The 17,944-nt window shown below is 33.5% G+C and overlaps 1 pseudogene; it reads right to left on the minus strand.

The window, feature by feature from the left end:
• Nucleotides 1-12,545: 12,545 nt before the first annotated feature.
• On the minus strand, nucleotides 12,546-12,977 carry LOC118545328 (small ribosomal subunit protein eS24 pseudogene; annotated as a pseudogene).
• Between the last annotated feature and the right edge of the window lie 4,967 nt (nucleotides 12,978-17,944).

Below are 17,944 nucleotides of genomic sequence, written 5' to 3' on the forward strand. Positions count from 1 at the left end.
ATTAGATAGACATTAAATTACAAAGGTCCCCAATGTTAATAACCATTATATTAGTCTTAAGCATATTCTTTTGTAGAGGAGGCAAAATTTCCCTCCACCCTCTTATAGTTTTTCTGCCTAGCCTGAGAATTAAACTGATATAAAACAGATAAACGAGAGAAAGGCATGCAAATGCATTTAAGTTCTACATGAAATGAGAGCCTCTATAAGGAATGAAGACCCAACGAAGCAGCAAAACTGGTGGCTTTTACACTAGGTTGAACAAAAAGAAGCATTTGTGGGAAAGTAACTCAAATATATGGGAGGCCAATGAAAATTAAATATTTTAACGAAGCCTGTTCTACAGAATTTTCTTAGTTTCAACTCCCTGTCAAAGACTTTCTTTTCTTTTCTTTTTTTTTCCTCAAACTCTGTTACTCCATTGCCTGATTATGATGACAAGTGATCTCCACGCTGATCCAGAGATAAAGGTTTATCATGAATGTATATTCTCACATGGTTTTGATTTCTAAAGGATCTGTGCAGACTTCAGTTACATAAACAGAATGATAATCTTTAGCTATTCATTTAAAGTCCTAACATCAAACCATTTTCTCAGACCTCAAAAAATGTTAAAAATATCGTCATTTATATTTTAAATTCTCTCTCTCTTCTGTTTATCTTTTACTGGCTGATAGAACTCACTTTGTTGAACAGCCAAATACCTTTTTTTTAAAATGAAAATCAAGCAGTTTAAATAGTTCAGAAGCTTAGTAAAGCCAGAGACTTGTTAATTTATTTTTAAATATGTTTTTAATATTTTTTAAAGGAATAGGCCCCTTTTGGGTTTTTCTCCTGGTTAGATTAAAACTATTTCAATAAAAGACAGAATGAAAAAAAAAAACAAAAAAAAACAACTTTGGAAACCTTTATGATGTAATCAAAGTGAACAGTAATAGAAATGAAACTGGATAATTAAAAGAACAAGGCACGCTGATATATGACATTTTATTTCTCATTTTGAAGTTTGCTATCAGGTATGCAAGATAAATAGTTATAGATGATAAGTGAATGAAAAAGTAGGCAGTAGCATACTAGAGGGTAGTTCCAGATAGTAAACAGACCTCTGATGTTCCATTTACGTCTGATGGCTTTGTGGTTATTACTTGAAAGGAGAAATTACTGACTCACGCATGTCAGATTCAGTCTTGGTTTAAATCAGGATAATATTTGTGTAGTCTTTGGAGGAAAATCTTATATTTTTGGGGCGCCTGGGTGGCTCAGTCGTTAAGCGTCTGCCTTCGGCTCAGGTCATGATCCCAGGGTCCTGGGATCGAGCCCCACGTCGGGCTCCCTGCTCTGCAGGAAGCCTGCTTCTCCCTCTCCCACTCCCCCTGCTTGTGTTCCCTCTCTCGCTGTGTCTCTCTCTGTCAAATAAATAAACAAAATCTTTAAAAAAAAAAAAAAAGAAAAGAAAATCTTATATTTTCAAAATTACTATACTGGTACCTTTTATAGTGTCTGATAAAGGAATATAATTAACAAAATTACTTCTATTTTATAAGATTTACAAGAGCAAGATTTGTAAAGAATGTATGTCAGAGAACCTTCCACTGGTACAAATGTATTAATGGAAATGTACCGTATGCAAATTCATTCTCCTACATTACACATTTAGAAAACAGAAGAAACTTCTTGAGAAGACAAAATTAACCACAATGTTTTTATCTAGTTAGAAGAATAAACCTTTGGGCGCCTGGGTGGCTCAGTCGTTAAGCGTCTGCCTTCGGCTCAGGTCATGATCCCGGGGTCCTGGGATCGAGTCCCACATCGGGCTCCCCGCTCTGCGGGAAGCCTGCTTCTCCCTCTCCCACTCCCCCTGCTTGTGTTCCTGCTCTCGCTATGTCTCTCTCTGTCAAGAAAATAAATAAAATCTTTAAAAAAAAAAAAAAAAAAAAAAAAAAAAAAAAAAATAGAAGAATAAACCTTTAGCATTTAAATTTTGCACCATTCATTTAATCTATATAATTTTTGTTTTTGTTTTTGTTGTTTTAGGAAACAAAATGTGTTCACCTAATTTGTAAAGGTATTCACTAGCTTTTTTAAATGATGCCACCATTTAGTAAAGATAAAAACCTTGGAGTTATTCTTAAATTATCTCTTCACGTCAAGCCCCCCACCTAGTTTATCAGTGAAGCATTTTAGCTCTACTTTCAAACACACATCTTATCACATATCATAAGAAAGAGGTAATGTGAGGTTATATCTGGCATATTACTTTAAGATTTTTTTACATTCAAACTAGAAAACTAAATCTCTTTTATATTGAGTTTTTAAAAAATCTACCTCATAAAAATAAGAACATTGTGATTGTCTGGAAGAGCATATAATATTAATCACACTGGAAATCCAGAAATAATCCATCTTGTTAAAATCGCCATCATTTCTCCCACAGACTACAGAAATAACTTTTTAAAACTATTCTCATTGCTATCAGTTTTGCCCATAATGCTTCTCCCTTGCTCCAGCTGATTTTCAAGGAGAGCTACAATGATACAGAAAATAATAATCTCTATGCATTTGTTAAAACCCATAGAACCTGTACATTATAAAGAGTGAAATATACTCACACAATTTTTTTTTAAAAATCAACCCAGATATCAGAGGACCCCAGGAAGAAATGCAGACTGTGACAACTGAATCTAGCTGTGTTACAAATGTATGGCATAAATGCACCAAAGGAGAGGGGGAACGAGGAAAAAGGGAGCTAATTTAAGCAACTTTGGAAAAGAACATTTTGAATAATGTACAATTGAAAACAAAGAACATAAAGACTATACTTCAATCAGTTGATTTGTTTCTATAGGTGTAGGGATTAACAATTCTGCAACTACTTTACATGAATATTAGAGTTGAAGGACTAAATTGTTGACACTAGGAGCCCCGTTTTTCTCTGTCCAGGAAAGAAGTTATAAATATTAAAGGAGGCTAGATAAATGCAGGTGCATGAACCCTGTGGTACTGGATTAAGCTTGGAAGTATTGGTGGGAATTTATGTTTCTTTTCCTATAGACATAGACAGAAGGAGAAGTAACTATAACCACGTGTGTAGACATGGGTGGTGTGTGTACATATATTTCTTAGCTCGGTGTACCAAGATGGCCTAGAAACAGAACGAGTCCAGCATTAGTGAGCACACCTAGCATTCTTATCCCAATGTCTAAACCCAATTCTTCAGGAAAAGGAACCTGGGATCGCTGGAGAAATGGCTGATTCTAAGGCTGTGGTAGGAGAAATAGAAGATGAGCCTGTGGCATGTTGTAGTGGCAGGAAAGTAAAAGGGACAGGGCCACATTGAAGGGACACAGGATCCAAGTGGAAAACTCTCCTGGTAGCTAAGTCTGGAATAATCTGAGCAACGATGTAAATAATAATAGCATTGGACTATAACCCAAAGAATAAAATACATATCTATGAACCCATCTAGATAAATAAATGACTTAATAGATAAATAAATGCAGGAGAAGGCACAGGTTTTCCTTAATGAATTCTAAATAATAAATTTAGAAGAAATGAAGAAATAGAAGATCATCGTTAGAGGAACGTAGTAACGTAATTTCTACAGGCAACATTTGCAGGTACGTGCTAATATTGATGGACAAAACTTGAAGGAGAAACAGCATCTTGGCATAGCCTTGAAGTATCACCCCCAAAACATTTACTAAACATTGTGGTGGTTTAAAAATATCTAGAAATTCTTTGATACTCCCTCCAGAGAAGTGGAGCTCAATGTTACTTCCTTTTGGCAAGGAGTGGATTTAGTTACTCAGGTCTAATAACTAGAGTACAGAAAGGGGAAGAAATATCATACAGAAACCTGACGCCAGCTTCTGCATGGGATCAAGGTTAACATCACCAGTACTAAGTCATGTTGATATCATGCCATCCTTCCCCAGATGATATCATGAGAGGGACATTTCGTTCCTCTGGTATCCATTCTTCCCCCAAATCCATAAATGCAGTCCAATCATGATAAACATCACACAAGCCCAAATCAAGAAATATTTTTTCATGATACCTGAGCAGTCATGAATATCGAGGGAAGAAATCGTCACGGGCCAAGGAACGGTTAGGAGACATGATGACATGACATCCCGAATTAGCTACTTGAACAGAAAAGGACATAAGTGGAAAAATTGTTGAATCCCAAATAATCATTTAATAGTATTGTGATATTGTTTATTTCTTAATTCTGTTCAATGTAGCATGGTTACATATGGTGTTCATAGGAGAAGTTAAATGAAGGACGTATGGGAAGTCCCTGAACTATCTTTATGGCTTTTCAGTACCTCAAATATTATTTCAAATTTAAAAAGTTAAAATAACATTAGTAATATTTACAATGCTTCCTGCTAACACTCTACCATAGCAGCCCGCCGCATTCACAATGACTTCTAATCTCACTATCTTCGCCTACATAGCCTTAGTTTCTAGCCCTTGTGCGGTGAAATTTACCACCTTCCTTTCTTTACTCCTGCATACTCGTTGCAAGCACCTTCTTTGCTCTTTGTTCCTATCTTAAGGCTTTGAAAATACCTGTTCTTGAATATAAATTATCTGCTGAGTACCTTGCCTTCAGATAACATCAATGTATTCCTTCTCTATCCTTCAGCTTTGTTTTGAATCTTTTTTAAGCGATAAAATTACATAATGAGCCAGCTGAATTTTAAAAATCAGTTGGATTTTATATTATCTTGATATTAAATTACTCCTCCTAATTTGTCATTTGCACAAAAAAACTTAGGATATAATCAATTTAATTAAAATATAGTTTTCACATTTAATGTCAAAAATGTCTGTGTGATGATGACTTATAAAACTATTTCAGAACACAACTGAATTGATTATATGTGTCTTTTGTAACATCCTAAAACATCTACTCAACTATACGATTTAAAATAGATTTTTTTTAAATGGATAAAATGTAGCTCAGTCTACTGGGGGCTCTTTATTTTACAGACGAAGAAACAGATGCCCAAAACAGAGTTTGTGGCAATTTGCAAGAGTCCCAGGGCTTACATTTAGCTCCCTAGATTGTCAAGCTAATTTACGATTGACAAATTCCCCCAGCTTCTTTTATATATCAACTTCTTTATAAGTATAAACTACACAGTATACAAATTTTGCATTCAGGGGATCAGGAATGAAAAAATATTGACAGCGTAAAAGTCATAGTAGGTCATGTTTCACAAAGAGGTAGGACTAATCTATATCAGGCACTTTTTTTTTTTTTTTTTTTGAGATAAATGAGTATAAGTATTTCAGCCAAGAATTTCACTTAAGTAAGATACCCCTTTCCATGAACACTTAAAAGTATTCATGAAATACTAGAAATGATAAAATTGATATCTAAGTATATGACAAATCTTAGTATTGATTGAACACAGAAGCAATGACTGCTTCTTTCAAATATTAATAACTTCTTTATTGCACATTAAAATCCCATCACATGAATTTATTATTTAAAACTCCAGTAAATTTAATATTATCTCTAAAGCAACTATTATAGAGACTTAATGGATTTCTTAATTAGGATATAGCATTAATGGTTATAGAACTACAATTTAAATGGAAGGTTTGAGAAACAGCCAAAGTCTGAAGAAATTATTCAAGCAATGATTTTATTAAAACAAGAAAAGTGGATGGAAGCTTTATTTAAAATGTTAAAAGAAAATGTACAAATCATACACTTCATTTAGTCATTATAATGTTTTCCATGAGGATTGATATGTATTGTTACCTTCTAAATATATATTCTATTTTACTTTAATATCCTGGAAGTTACCTAATTCATATTGCTATTTAATTGGAGTTTATTGATTTTACAGAAAAATTAAAGTGCATTTTCTATGATACTTGGCAAATTTGTTTGTACATCTGAAATTTCTTTCATAATTTTACTTACTTGGATACAGATTTTCATTATAAATGTATCACTGCATTAAGAATTCATCTGGATAAATTTATTTAGAAAAAAAATGTTATCTGTAACTGATAAAAGTTGATATGATCAAAATTATTTAATATTTTTTAAATTTAGTAATAGAGTTTAATATTTGACTTCAAACAACATAATTTGATTCAAACACAAATTATCTACAGCTATTTTTAATCCATTATTATGTATGTTAATAATACACTAATTAGTTTTAGGATTCTTTATTAGATAACAATCCTCCCATATCCTTTACTAGTCTCTGGATAGTTAAGATACTTTGTTCCAAGGAATAGCAAATCATTTTTAAAGAGCAGAAGTAGAAAATGAAATTGAGCACAGGGGATCAAGAGTATCTTAGGGAACCAAGAAATGCCACCAGGATTCTTATGAGTTGGCACTTAGGAACAGGGGAATTTTCAGGAATTTGAGAGACATTTATTCTTTGTCTGACTTGCTTATGTTTAACTTACATGGACTCACATCTCTGCTTTTTTGTGTCTCTAATTCATTCTCCTCTCTCTGTAAACTGAATTTTTACCTCTTTAAAATTCCTGTTGAAAACATGACAACTTCACCATTCCAGAATTCCAAGTTGTCAAGTAAATAAAAATGATTAAAATGAATTATTTTTCCCAATTCCGAATTCTGGCAAAAAGAATCTGATTGTCCTGACCTGGATCAGTGTCCTTCTGGTACAATTAACTATGGTCTGGGGTTTAGAGCCTGTAATATAAATGGATGAGTCAATATCCAGTCCTGTTTAAGCAAGTATAAGATCAGGAAAGCAGAAGTCACAGAAATGCTCAGAAGGTATAAACCACATGGAGAGAATTAACTATCTCTCCTAAGTGAAACTGGGAAAACATTTATGCTTATTAGACTTAATTCTTCATCAATGTTGAGTTGGCACTATAAAATTTTTTTTAAAGATTTTATTTATTTATTTGACAGAAAGAGAGAGCACAAGCAGAGGGAGCGGCAGAGGGAGAGGGAGAAGCAGGCCCCCCACAGGGAAGGGGGAGCCCGATACGGGACTCGATTCCAGGACCCCAGGACCATGACCCGAGCCGAAGGCAGTCGCTCAACCAACTGAGCCACTCAGGCGCCCCTTAAAATTTAAATAGTATAAAATAATCATACAATTTTAGTGATTTATACTTAACATATTTAAATGCTCATAACAATATATAGCTGGAATCTTTTCTGGTGGAGGCGAGAATTCTTTTGGATGGAGCCTAAATTCAACACTATATTTTTAAATGTTTAATGTATTCCTACAGCTGCTAGAATATATACTAATTCTTAAAGACTTGCCAGTTTATCTCTTATTTCTAGATAGATATAAGCACACCTTTTAACCTCCAACAGAATTCATCAAGTCTTTTGGCTACTGAACGATGTATTTTAAAATCACCAATTAATCAAAGTACTTACTAATCCGGCACCATAAGCCACTAAGACACACCTAAGATATATCTCAAATAAATAAATAAATAAATAAATAAATAAATAAATAAGACAGTCGCAATATCCCTAGTTTTGTGGTGATGTTTTATTTCTCTGTTTATTTTAAATATCCTAATTGGAGGTGAGCAGGGCAAGACACTCAGGTGCCTCAGGTGCAGGGCTTGGGTGGGCGCGGGAACTCCTGCCACCAAAGGGCAAGAGGATCACAAGGTGGCAAACAGGAGGCTGGCACCAACCAGACTGGGACCTGAGCAGGAACTCTGGCCCGTACCCCAGGGCGAGACTACAAGGGGGCGGGGCCATCAAGTGTCGTGATTTGGTACCCACGTCAGATGCATCAGAGTTGCTTGATAAAGCATATATTCTCTAGTAGAATGCCCTCCTACACAATAAAAACCCAAGCTAAAATAGCCCCATAACACTCCAGCAAATATCGAACTACCTGATGTTATGGATGGCTTTTGTCTTGTCCAGACACAGAAGTCTCCACAGTAACATATCGTTAAAAAATTCCAAAATGAACAAATTTCCTCTGAATATCTCCGGAGTAGCCTAACCTTCTACATTTTCAAGGTATAATGTCATTCCTGGCACAGAGAAAATACTCAATAAATTTCATCGAATAAATGGATGAGTAAATGGATGGAGGGAAAAAGCTAGATTTTAAATCAGACCAGGGATTAAATCAGTCATTAGGAAAGGCACTTGAGCCTCAGTTTCATTAAGGGGAATAATCATTTTTATAGAGTCGATCTGTGAGTAAAATCAAATCATATTTTTAAACACTACAGTTCTTTCTGGCACAAGTTGTTTCAGGCTGACTTTTACTTTTTTTCTTCAGGACGTTGGCTTTGAAATCAACCATTTCTCCAATGAGTCCTAGCTCAACATAATGGAGAATGGAATTTAGAAGACAAGATGGCTTGCTAGGTTTGCAATTTTTCAATTGAAAATTGGGGAACAAAATTCTATCAGGTGTATAAAGGAGTTTTCATAGCAGATGCCACTGAATGAACAATAAATGGTAATGATTCTTATTAATTACTATTATTTGCAATATACACCTCATCATGTCTACAGAATATAATAATTTCTTATTCACAGAAAAAATTTTAAAACAAAAAATATTCAAAGTGTCCAATGTATTCTGTGTGATTTATGCAAGGATTTGAAATATTAGTGGTGAAGTAATTGATTATTTAAAGATTTTAAAGCTGTAGGTTTTGTTTGCATGTATCACATTGTATATACAAATCCAGCTCTTCTTTTGCATTAGAAACAACATATATTCTGGAGATACTTATAATAGGTTAGAAGAGATAATTGAAATGTTTAAAATACCATTAGCTTAGAAAGGAGAATATATTTTTCACAGTTGATAACTCTGCCAAGTATTTAGTCTTCATTAAATATATTGAAAACTTGACACAATGCATTATAACATACATATATATACATACATGTTATATACACACTTCACCCCTTGGCCCTATAATAAATCATAAATAAAGTTGTAAGAATAAAAATAATTGAAGCTAAAAGTAAAATATTCTTATTCTGCCTTAGAGAATAAATAATAAGTTAATAACTATTTTTCATTGTAAATGTTCATTTGAATTACCTTTTTTGGTTTGTTTTTTCACATATAAGTATCAGGGAATTTATATTTTCAAATATAAATATTCTTAATTTAAACTTTAATGTATTCTTTAATTTCCACTTTCGCAGTTGTCTGACTAGCATGTAAAAAATAATAACTCTTCTGCTAAAAACAACTATAAAGTCCCTGGGGGAAAAAGGTGTTTGAAGTCTTTGGAGTGCAACTAAGACAACCAAGCCTTTCTGAGCCAATCTACCAGAGAGAAGAGAAAATGAAGAGAGATGTGTTGAGGAAGTCCTGCTTGTGAAGCTTTTCCTCTTGGGCCAGGCACACATCCTCAGCATTGGGCATAACAGCCAAGCGTAAAACCTTAGTTCAGTGTTCGTAGCCATCTCTCTTGGCTGCAGGAGCCTCAGTAGCTACTCTGGATTGCATGGAATCTGGGATGGAGAGGCCAAGATCCAGGAGAAGAGGGAACCCGAGAGACGTGAACCTGAAGCTTTGTGTGCCGCTTTCCTTTGAGGATTTCACCAATTCCTGAGCTGTGCATGCACATGGCAAGAAGAATAAAAACTCACAGCAGCAGCTAAGATGCTAAAAAGCTCAACAGAATTTTTAGGAATTTCACAATTCTAAAAAGACAAAATATATATATATATATATATATATATATTTATGTGTGTGTGTGTGTGTATATATATATATATATATATATACATTATATACATTATGTGTATATATATATACATTTACTGTTGGAAGCCACTATTTTCAATTAGAAATTTCCCTTATCACAAAATTTAATTTTATGTAGAACTTTATTTAAAACAATTATTTTTATTATTGTATTTGATTTTTATGTTGGCTTGAACATTTTTTAGGAATTTCACAATTCTAAAAAGACAAAATGTATATATATATATATATATATCAGATATATACATACCAAGGAGGACGACTTCAGGAAAGTATCCCAGGTTTGGGTCAAAGGCAAACTAGAAATGATTAGCTTTCAGAAAGCTTGAATTCTACTCTTGAAACATGACAATCCTTGACAGAATCAAGATGCTTGAATGTTCTCTAACTGCTAGCCATAGAGAAACCAGATCCTCCCTGAAGAAAATAAAATGCCAATAATTTAGATCTTTTCATAAGTAATGTATAGCACTCATTTAGCAATTACCAGGGATACAAGGACCCGAAAACTGAAAATCAAAAGAAACAAACAACAGGTAGAGATCCACACATTATCCAGCTAATAGAGTAGTTAGACAAGATAGGTGATTGGAAATATGACTAATATTACAGAAACTTCCAGAAGATACCTTCTCCATTATTTTAATGAGCTCAACATATCCTTTATTTTTTAAAAAAAAGATTTATCTTACAAGAAAAGTATAGACTGATCTCATTTCTGAGCATTAAGCAAAAATATTTTTAAAATATTAGCAACTCTAATTGTGGGTATAAATTGGTACGACTTCTTTAGAAAACTGTTTCACATTACAAATTATAGTGAATCTCTGAGTAAATTACTATGCAACAATTCAACTCCTATTTACATATTGAACAGAAAGGCATTGGGGTTTTGTATCAAAATACCTGTACAAGAATGCTCTCAGTAGCATTATTCATAGTAAGCAATAGTCAAAGGTTGGAGATAACCCAGCAGTAGAGTATATTTTTTGTTTCTAACTTTTCCTACTTACCTATACAATAAAGTTAACAATTTCCTTTGAAAACGGGATTTTGCAGTGCTCCCTAGTAGCTTAAATCCTGTATCTGTTTCTTCTCCATTGACTTTCAACATGGCCAAATGATTTGCTTTACTAATATCATATTAGCGTATGATAGTATACCATATCCAAGCTGAGGCTTATAAGAGGCATCCTTGGTAACTTCCAGTCCACCTCAACTCTTATCTTCCATGATAAAAACAAACACGAACACAAAACCAAACAAACAGAAACACTGATCCCTAGATATCAGGTGTTCCTTCAGCCTTGGCCCCCTAGAGCAGACCTAAACTGAGTCCTGGGTCCAGCTTAATCCATGGGAGCCCAAAATGAGATTGCCCAAATCTCAGCCAACCTGTAAATAAACCCATAAGTGTAACCTAAACATTTACTGTTGGAAGCCACTATTTTCAATTAGAAATTTCCTTTATCACAAAATTTAATTTTATGTAGAATTTTATTTAAAACAATTATTTCTATTATTGTATTTGATTTTTATGTTGGCTTAAACATTTTTCCTCAATATGCTATTATATAACTCTTCTTAATGTCTTCTTGAATAATATATTTTTATAGTTATACAATTAACTAATTAATTTGTATTTTTTAGTATCTTTTGTGATAGAACTTTAATTTTTTTGTGTGCCAAATTAATACCCAATGCCTCTACATTACTTCAGTGTCACTTTCTGCTGTTTTATGTGTACTTGTACAGCATAATCTTTGCACAACATGAAACCACTGGGTTTCAAGTGAGGATGAGACCTTGTCTAATTTAGGAATTTATTTTATTTACAATAAACAGGGTTGAGGTGTTCTGATTTTGATTATATTTTGAAGGATTATCTTAAACAGAATTTGCCAATAGATTGGTTGTGGGGTAGGAAGAAGAAAGGAATAATTGATGACTCCAAGGTGTTTGGCTTGAACCTAACATACATATAACAGAATATGATACATCCTTTGAAATTCTTGTTAATAAAGAATTTTCAATGACTTTTGGGTGTAAAATCAATATCATTTTAAAACAAAACATACGGTATAAAATTTATGTATGATATGACTGTCACCATGTGTATTGTTTTGCAATAAAATGAAGTCTAAAATGTAAATTAAAAATGTTAACAAGAGCAAACTTTGGAATATGATATTGGGAATGAATTGTTGTAGTTATTTTTCATTAATCAATTGCTATTTTTAAAATACTGTATACCTATCCAGTATATTAGACAGACATGTCATATGTATATTTTATTGTAAAAAGTATGTTTGTCTCATCATTATTCTTCACTATCCATTCAAAGAGATGTTTTAATACTATCAAAGAAAATAGAAAACTATCTCTGCATTTTTTTGAAAGAAAAACTTTTTGAATATCAGTGACATTAAATGCAACCTCTGGGGAAAAAAAGCAAAACATAACCTTTTTTTTCATTAAGTGCAGAAAAAATGACAAGTGCAGCTTAAACTACTTTGTGGCTATAAGCCCTGAACTCATGTGTAGTGAACTTGACAGAATCAGAGCTTTCTTTTATATTTTGAAATGAAGGGCTGAGGTATGGAAAACTGCCTTATGATACGAAGTGTAGGATAACAAAATGAACCCAGAATATCTAAAGCCATCTTATGCCTATTCATCTGTACCACTGACTTACATGAAATAAATCCATTTAGAATACACATTAAATATACTATTTTTTTCACTTACAAGTTCTTAGCTTATTAATTCTCTCAGGACAAATGTGCACAATCACCATAGATGAAGTCACTGCAGAATCTTTATTCCTGTTGTCCATTCTCCAGCTAACTTGTTGCCAGCACCAACATTGGCTTTTGCAGCCCCCCTGACTTTCTTCATGCTGTTCCTGCTTTCCTTCCGCTCTCTTCTTGAGGTCTTTTTCTTCTCATACAGGCCATGTCTTGCAAATCTATGTCGTGGTTCATTCTTCTTTGCATCGTCAAAAGAATAATAAATCATGCCAAAACCAGTTTTCTTGCCACCACCAAAATGAGTTCTGAATCCAAATAAAAGATGACATCTGGTGTGTTCTTGTGCATTTTGGCTAGTTTTCCCTGAATTTCTGTCTTGGGTAGTCACCTTCCCAGGGTGAAGGACATCAATGACTATTGCTCCCGCTGAAATAGTCTGTTGGTCATGAACTTCCCAGTCCAGATAGTCACTGTCCAGATAGTTCATGATGGCGGCCAAGCTTCAAGCAGCCAGGGAGGAAAAAAGCTAAATATACTACTTGAAGTGTGAAATTATTTTGTAATAGCACATATTTGTTTATAAAATCAGAAGCCCAAGGTTAAAAAATGATGAGAATGAAAAAGGAAATGCTGAGCCATGCAATTATAAGAAAGTGACATTCAAGCCAGTAAGGACATGAACACCAATAGCAGCAATGATAATATGACCTAACCTGTATTAAGTACTTACTGTATGCAATTCATTGCCCTGATTTTCCACATTTCTATTTAATATTTAAACTTAAGAAATTGGTATTATCAGTGTTTAGTTTTTAAATATTGATTTTTTACTGTTTTTTCTTCCTTTTATTTCTATTTCTGAAATATTTTTGTAATATTTATTATAGGACAATATAGGATGGAACAGTATAGAAATACAAACAGACAACCATGGTGTTTGTGCTCACAATTATTCATGATGGTTCTGTGATCAAAAGAAAAAAAAATGTTTGGAGGTCACTGTCACAGGCAATGGGAGATATTAAAATTCTTAAGCGAGATAATAATTTGTATTTTAGAATTTTCCAGTTACAGTCTTTCCTATGCTGTCATTTTTGTTCACCACAACATTTCTTTTATAAAAGAAAGATCTATCAATCCAAAATATCTTCTGGCTTAATAGTAAGATGTAGTTCCATGAGTTTAATTTCTTTTCTTTTTTTTTTTTTTAAAGGTTTTATTTATTTATTTATTTGAGAGAGAATGAGAGACAGAGAGCACGAGAGGGCAGAGGGTCAGAGGGAGAAGCAGACCCCCCAGCTGAGCAGGGAGCCCGATGTGGGAATCGATCCCGGGACTCCAGGATCATGACCTGAGCCGAAGGCAGTTGCTTAATCAACTGAGCCACCCAGGCGCCCTATGAGTTTAATTTCTACATGTGTATTAATAGTATAAATATACTTACCTTCTCAAAATTATTTTTTTTTGCAATTTGAAGAAGTGCTAAAGTCAATTTGTTTGATATTTATTTTAATGGTTTTCCTGGATGAAACAGCTCACAAAATATGTGGTTTCAAATGGCAGATTTAACTGTAGGCTTTAGCACAAGTTCAGTTAAAGGGAGATAAAATAATACATAAAACAATTTAATCCATCATATCTAAACCGCAATACATCCCAACATACTGAAAGGAAATGGATATGGGAAGGCAATCTCTTCTCTGAGGTTATATTATACACTATCTTGTGATATATGGGCCAAATGAAAGATACTTTATCTACCTGCACATGAAACATAATAATAAAGCATCTTTTTCTCTCTCTCCCTCTTTCTGTCTCTCCCTCCTTCCATCTCTCTGTTTCTCTCCTTCATTCTCTCTCTCTCTCTCTCTCTCTCTCACACACACACACATAAACACACTTTCTCTCTCTCCTCTCAAAAACTAAATAGAATTTTAATATTGTCTTCTTATTTCATTTATCACTGTATCATCTTGGGCAATGCACCAGGTATGCACATTTCACTTTGGAAAATGAAGCTTAAAGTTTATTGGGCATAAGATGAAGGGGTTTGTTAAAGTTTAACAAGCCCCTCTGGTGGCTTTGCTAGAGTCTATAGACTACAGAACATCACGTTCTGAGATTAAAGCCATCCCCTCGAGTTCAATGCAATCTGTCAACCAGTTACCATTTCTGGCGTCATTTCCAGGCTTTCCCTTTTGTAACCTATTATCTGCAGTTCACTCACAGCCATTCTTTCTCACATCTGCCTTTGAACTTGATGTTCCCTTTACTGGAATATTCTTTTTATTTTTTTTAAGATTTATTTATTTATTTGAGGGAGAAAAAGAGAGAGTGTGTGCATGCACGCATGCACTCCTGAGCGGGGGGGGGGACCAGAGGGAGAGGGAGAGAGAATCCTCAAGTAGACTCCCTGCTGAGGATGGAGCCTGAAGCAGGACTCCATCCTAGGACCCTGAGATCATCACCTGAGCCGAAATCAAGAGCCAGACGCCAGTCAGTCAGTTGACTGAGTCGCCCAGGTGCCCCCTGAATATTCTTACTTTACCTATCTAGTGAACCCACTCAGTCTTCAATACCAACTCAAATGTCACCTGCTTTATGAAGATGAATGGTGATTCTTTGCATTCAAACAAAACTTTCTTTATAGTGCTCTATAATTTCAAATGCTTATCCTTCTAGGCTAAGTTATTTATATCCTCACATAAACACAAGATGTTCAATAGATGCTGTCATGTTCACAAGAAACACTTAAATTATCAAAAACCATATTATGACAATAATCATGGCTCAATGTAGAAAAGTAGATGAGGAAGTACATATTTCCAGACTCCCAAGTTATTTTCCCTATCTATATTAAAGGTTTGTTTTTCTTTTTTCTTTCGCTGTTGGGCTTGAAGTGGACAGTTTACCCAGCAACACCAAGCCAATCCAGAATTTGATCCTATCTAGATTTACCCAAGAGTAATGTCCTGTCTATTCTTATCACAACCATTAGCAGCACACAACTTCTTATTAGCCTTATCACCCATTGTTATGATAAACGAAGCACTAAACCATTCAACCAAATCTGCTGTCTTTAGAGGGTAATAGCTTCTTTATCTACTTGCTGCAAGAATCCTGACTTTTGTTAGTTGAAGACTGAAAATTTATTGTAACTACTGTCAAACTAGGTAAGTGCAAAGGTGTTCCTTAATTAATTTTTTTGAACTTCCAAATTCTCTCAAGAAAACTCATTTTATAGAAGAAATGCCAATATTACAAATACTTAATACAATACTTTTGGACGCAGAATATTAAAACCTTTCTCGAACATTTGAAGTGTCTATATGTTGCTCTTGTCCTGAGCAGAGTGTAATGTATAAACTTTTGAATCACTATGTTGTCCACCTGAAACTAATGTAACATTTTGTCCAATATACTCAAATAAGAAGAAAGAAAAGAAAGAAAGAAAGAAAGAAGAAAGAAAGAAAGAAAGAAAGAAAGAAAGAAAGAAAGAAAGAAAGAAAGAAAGAAAGAAAAAGAAAAAAACAGGAGGGAGGGAGGAAGCAAAGGAGGGAGGAAGGAAGGAACAAATGAATTAACAAAGGAACACATAGTGTTATTACAGGAAATTGTGAAACTGAAATTAAGACTTCTATTTGTTGTATCCATAACTGGATATGCACTTACATATGTTTATTTTAATATGTTCATTTATAATCTAACTTGTTCCAAACTAATTTTTTTTTTTAAAGATTTTATTTATTTATTTGAGAGAGAGAATGAGATAGAGAGAGCATGAGAGGGGGGAGGGTCAGAGGGAGAAGCAGACTCCCCCCTGAGCAGGGAGCCCGATGTGGGACTCGATCCCAGGACTCCAGGACCATGACCTGAGCCGAAGGCAGTCACTTAACCAACTGAGCCACCCAGGCACCCCAAACTAATTTTTTGAACTGGTAATGTACTTACTTTTTAAACATATTTTAATTTTAAATATAGAAGTACCATTTTTAAGACCACAATGACAATATATAAGATAATATTCAAAGAAAGAAAATTTTATCTTTTTCTCACATATCAAAAGTATAGAACTAAAATTATAAGGCACAGCATAAAGATGTAAGATATTTAGGTGATTACTTTACTCTTCTAATAGTATATTTCATGATTTTCATTTGAATTGATAAAGATTTTAGTAAGAAAAAATGTGTCATAATGTAGAATAAGTGCTAATAAATTACAAAGCACTCTATGATATCAATGATAACCCACATTCTAAATATCAACATATTTTATTTTCTGTCCATATAAAGGTTAAAATGTCAGGGTAATGAAATGGTGACAAAATGTAGTTGCAGAACTAGAAGGTAATCTCCAGTTTTGGAAAACAAGCATATATACCTGTGAAAGTGTAGAACACATGTTTATACCTTTTATAGAGATAAAAATAGTGAAGCAATAGTTTTACACAGATAAAGCCTATTTCTCAGTGGTTAATGATGGAAAGTGGGAAAAAGTGGTTCAGTCAATGAAAAAAAAGGATTTTTGAATAAATATCTGTTTTTTTCATCTCTAAAATTTTGGGGTGATTTTTTTAACAATATTTAAAAATTTAAAACAGAGCCTGGCACATAGTCATTCTGAAATAAAAATGTGCTTTCCCTCTTCCTTTCAAATGTTTCTGGGAGGAATAGTTATGCAGGAACCAGCTAATTTTAAATAATACATACCATAATACACAGCTGAAAGTTTTCCTCATTCACCTTATGAAAAAAGATATATTACATTGGATCTGCAAATATGCCTATAATTCCAAAACTTCTTTTTGCAAGATTATTTTAGAACTCATCTTTGTTTTTACTTTTTTTTATTTAATATTGTGCACATATAAAATTATATTTATATCATAAATTTAATATGTAGGGAAAAATAAAGTGAACATCAGTAAACCCAGAAGTGATTATTTTGAAGGCATATATATATATATAAATTTTATATTTTTTGGGGGGGGTAGTATCTGTGCTTTAAGAACTTGTAACTCTCATAATGTTTGACTTTACTAATAACAACTGGTTATTCTAGTGAAAAGAAAAATTTTTTTTGTATTTAAAACTTAAAAAAAAAGTGGTTAAAGCATTTCTATACTATATTCAGAAAATCAGAAAGGAAACACACCATAAGATATAATAACCAGTATTCTACATTAGATGTAAAAGCACTGTATTTATGCTATATGTCAATCATTTGAACTATGCAATTTGTTAACTTAATAGATAAAATAGATGCAACAGAAGGTATACATACGAAATAAGTCATTACCTGGAATTACAGACTGCTTCCTGATATTATGTCATGTCCACTTTGCCCACTAGACCAGTACATTACACTTATTACTGTCTTATACTACATACTTGTGAATCATGTTAATATGGTCCAGGGTTTAAATTTTTTTAAAGACGCCCTATTTTATAT

Source organism: Halichoerus grypus, chromosome 4 (assembly GCF_964656455.1).
Source record: "Halichoerus grypus chromosome 4, mHalGry1.hap1.1, whole genome shotgun sequence".
Classification (NCBI taxonomy): Eukaryota; Metazoa; Chordata; class Mammalia; order Carnivora; family Phocidae; genus Halichoerus; species Halichoerus grypus.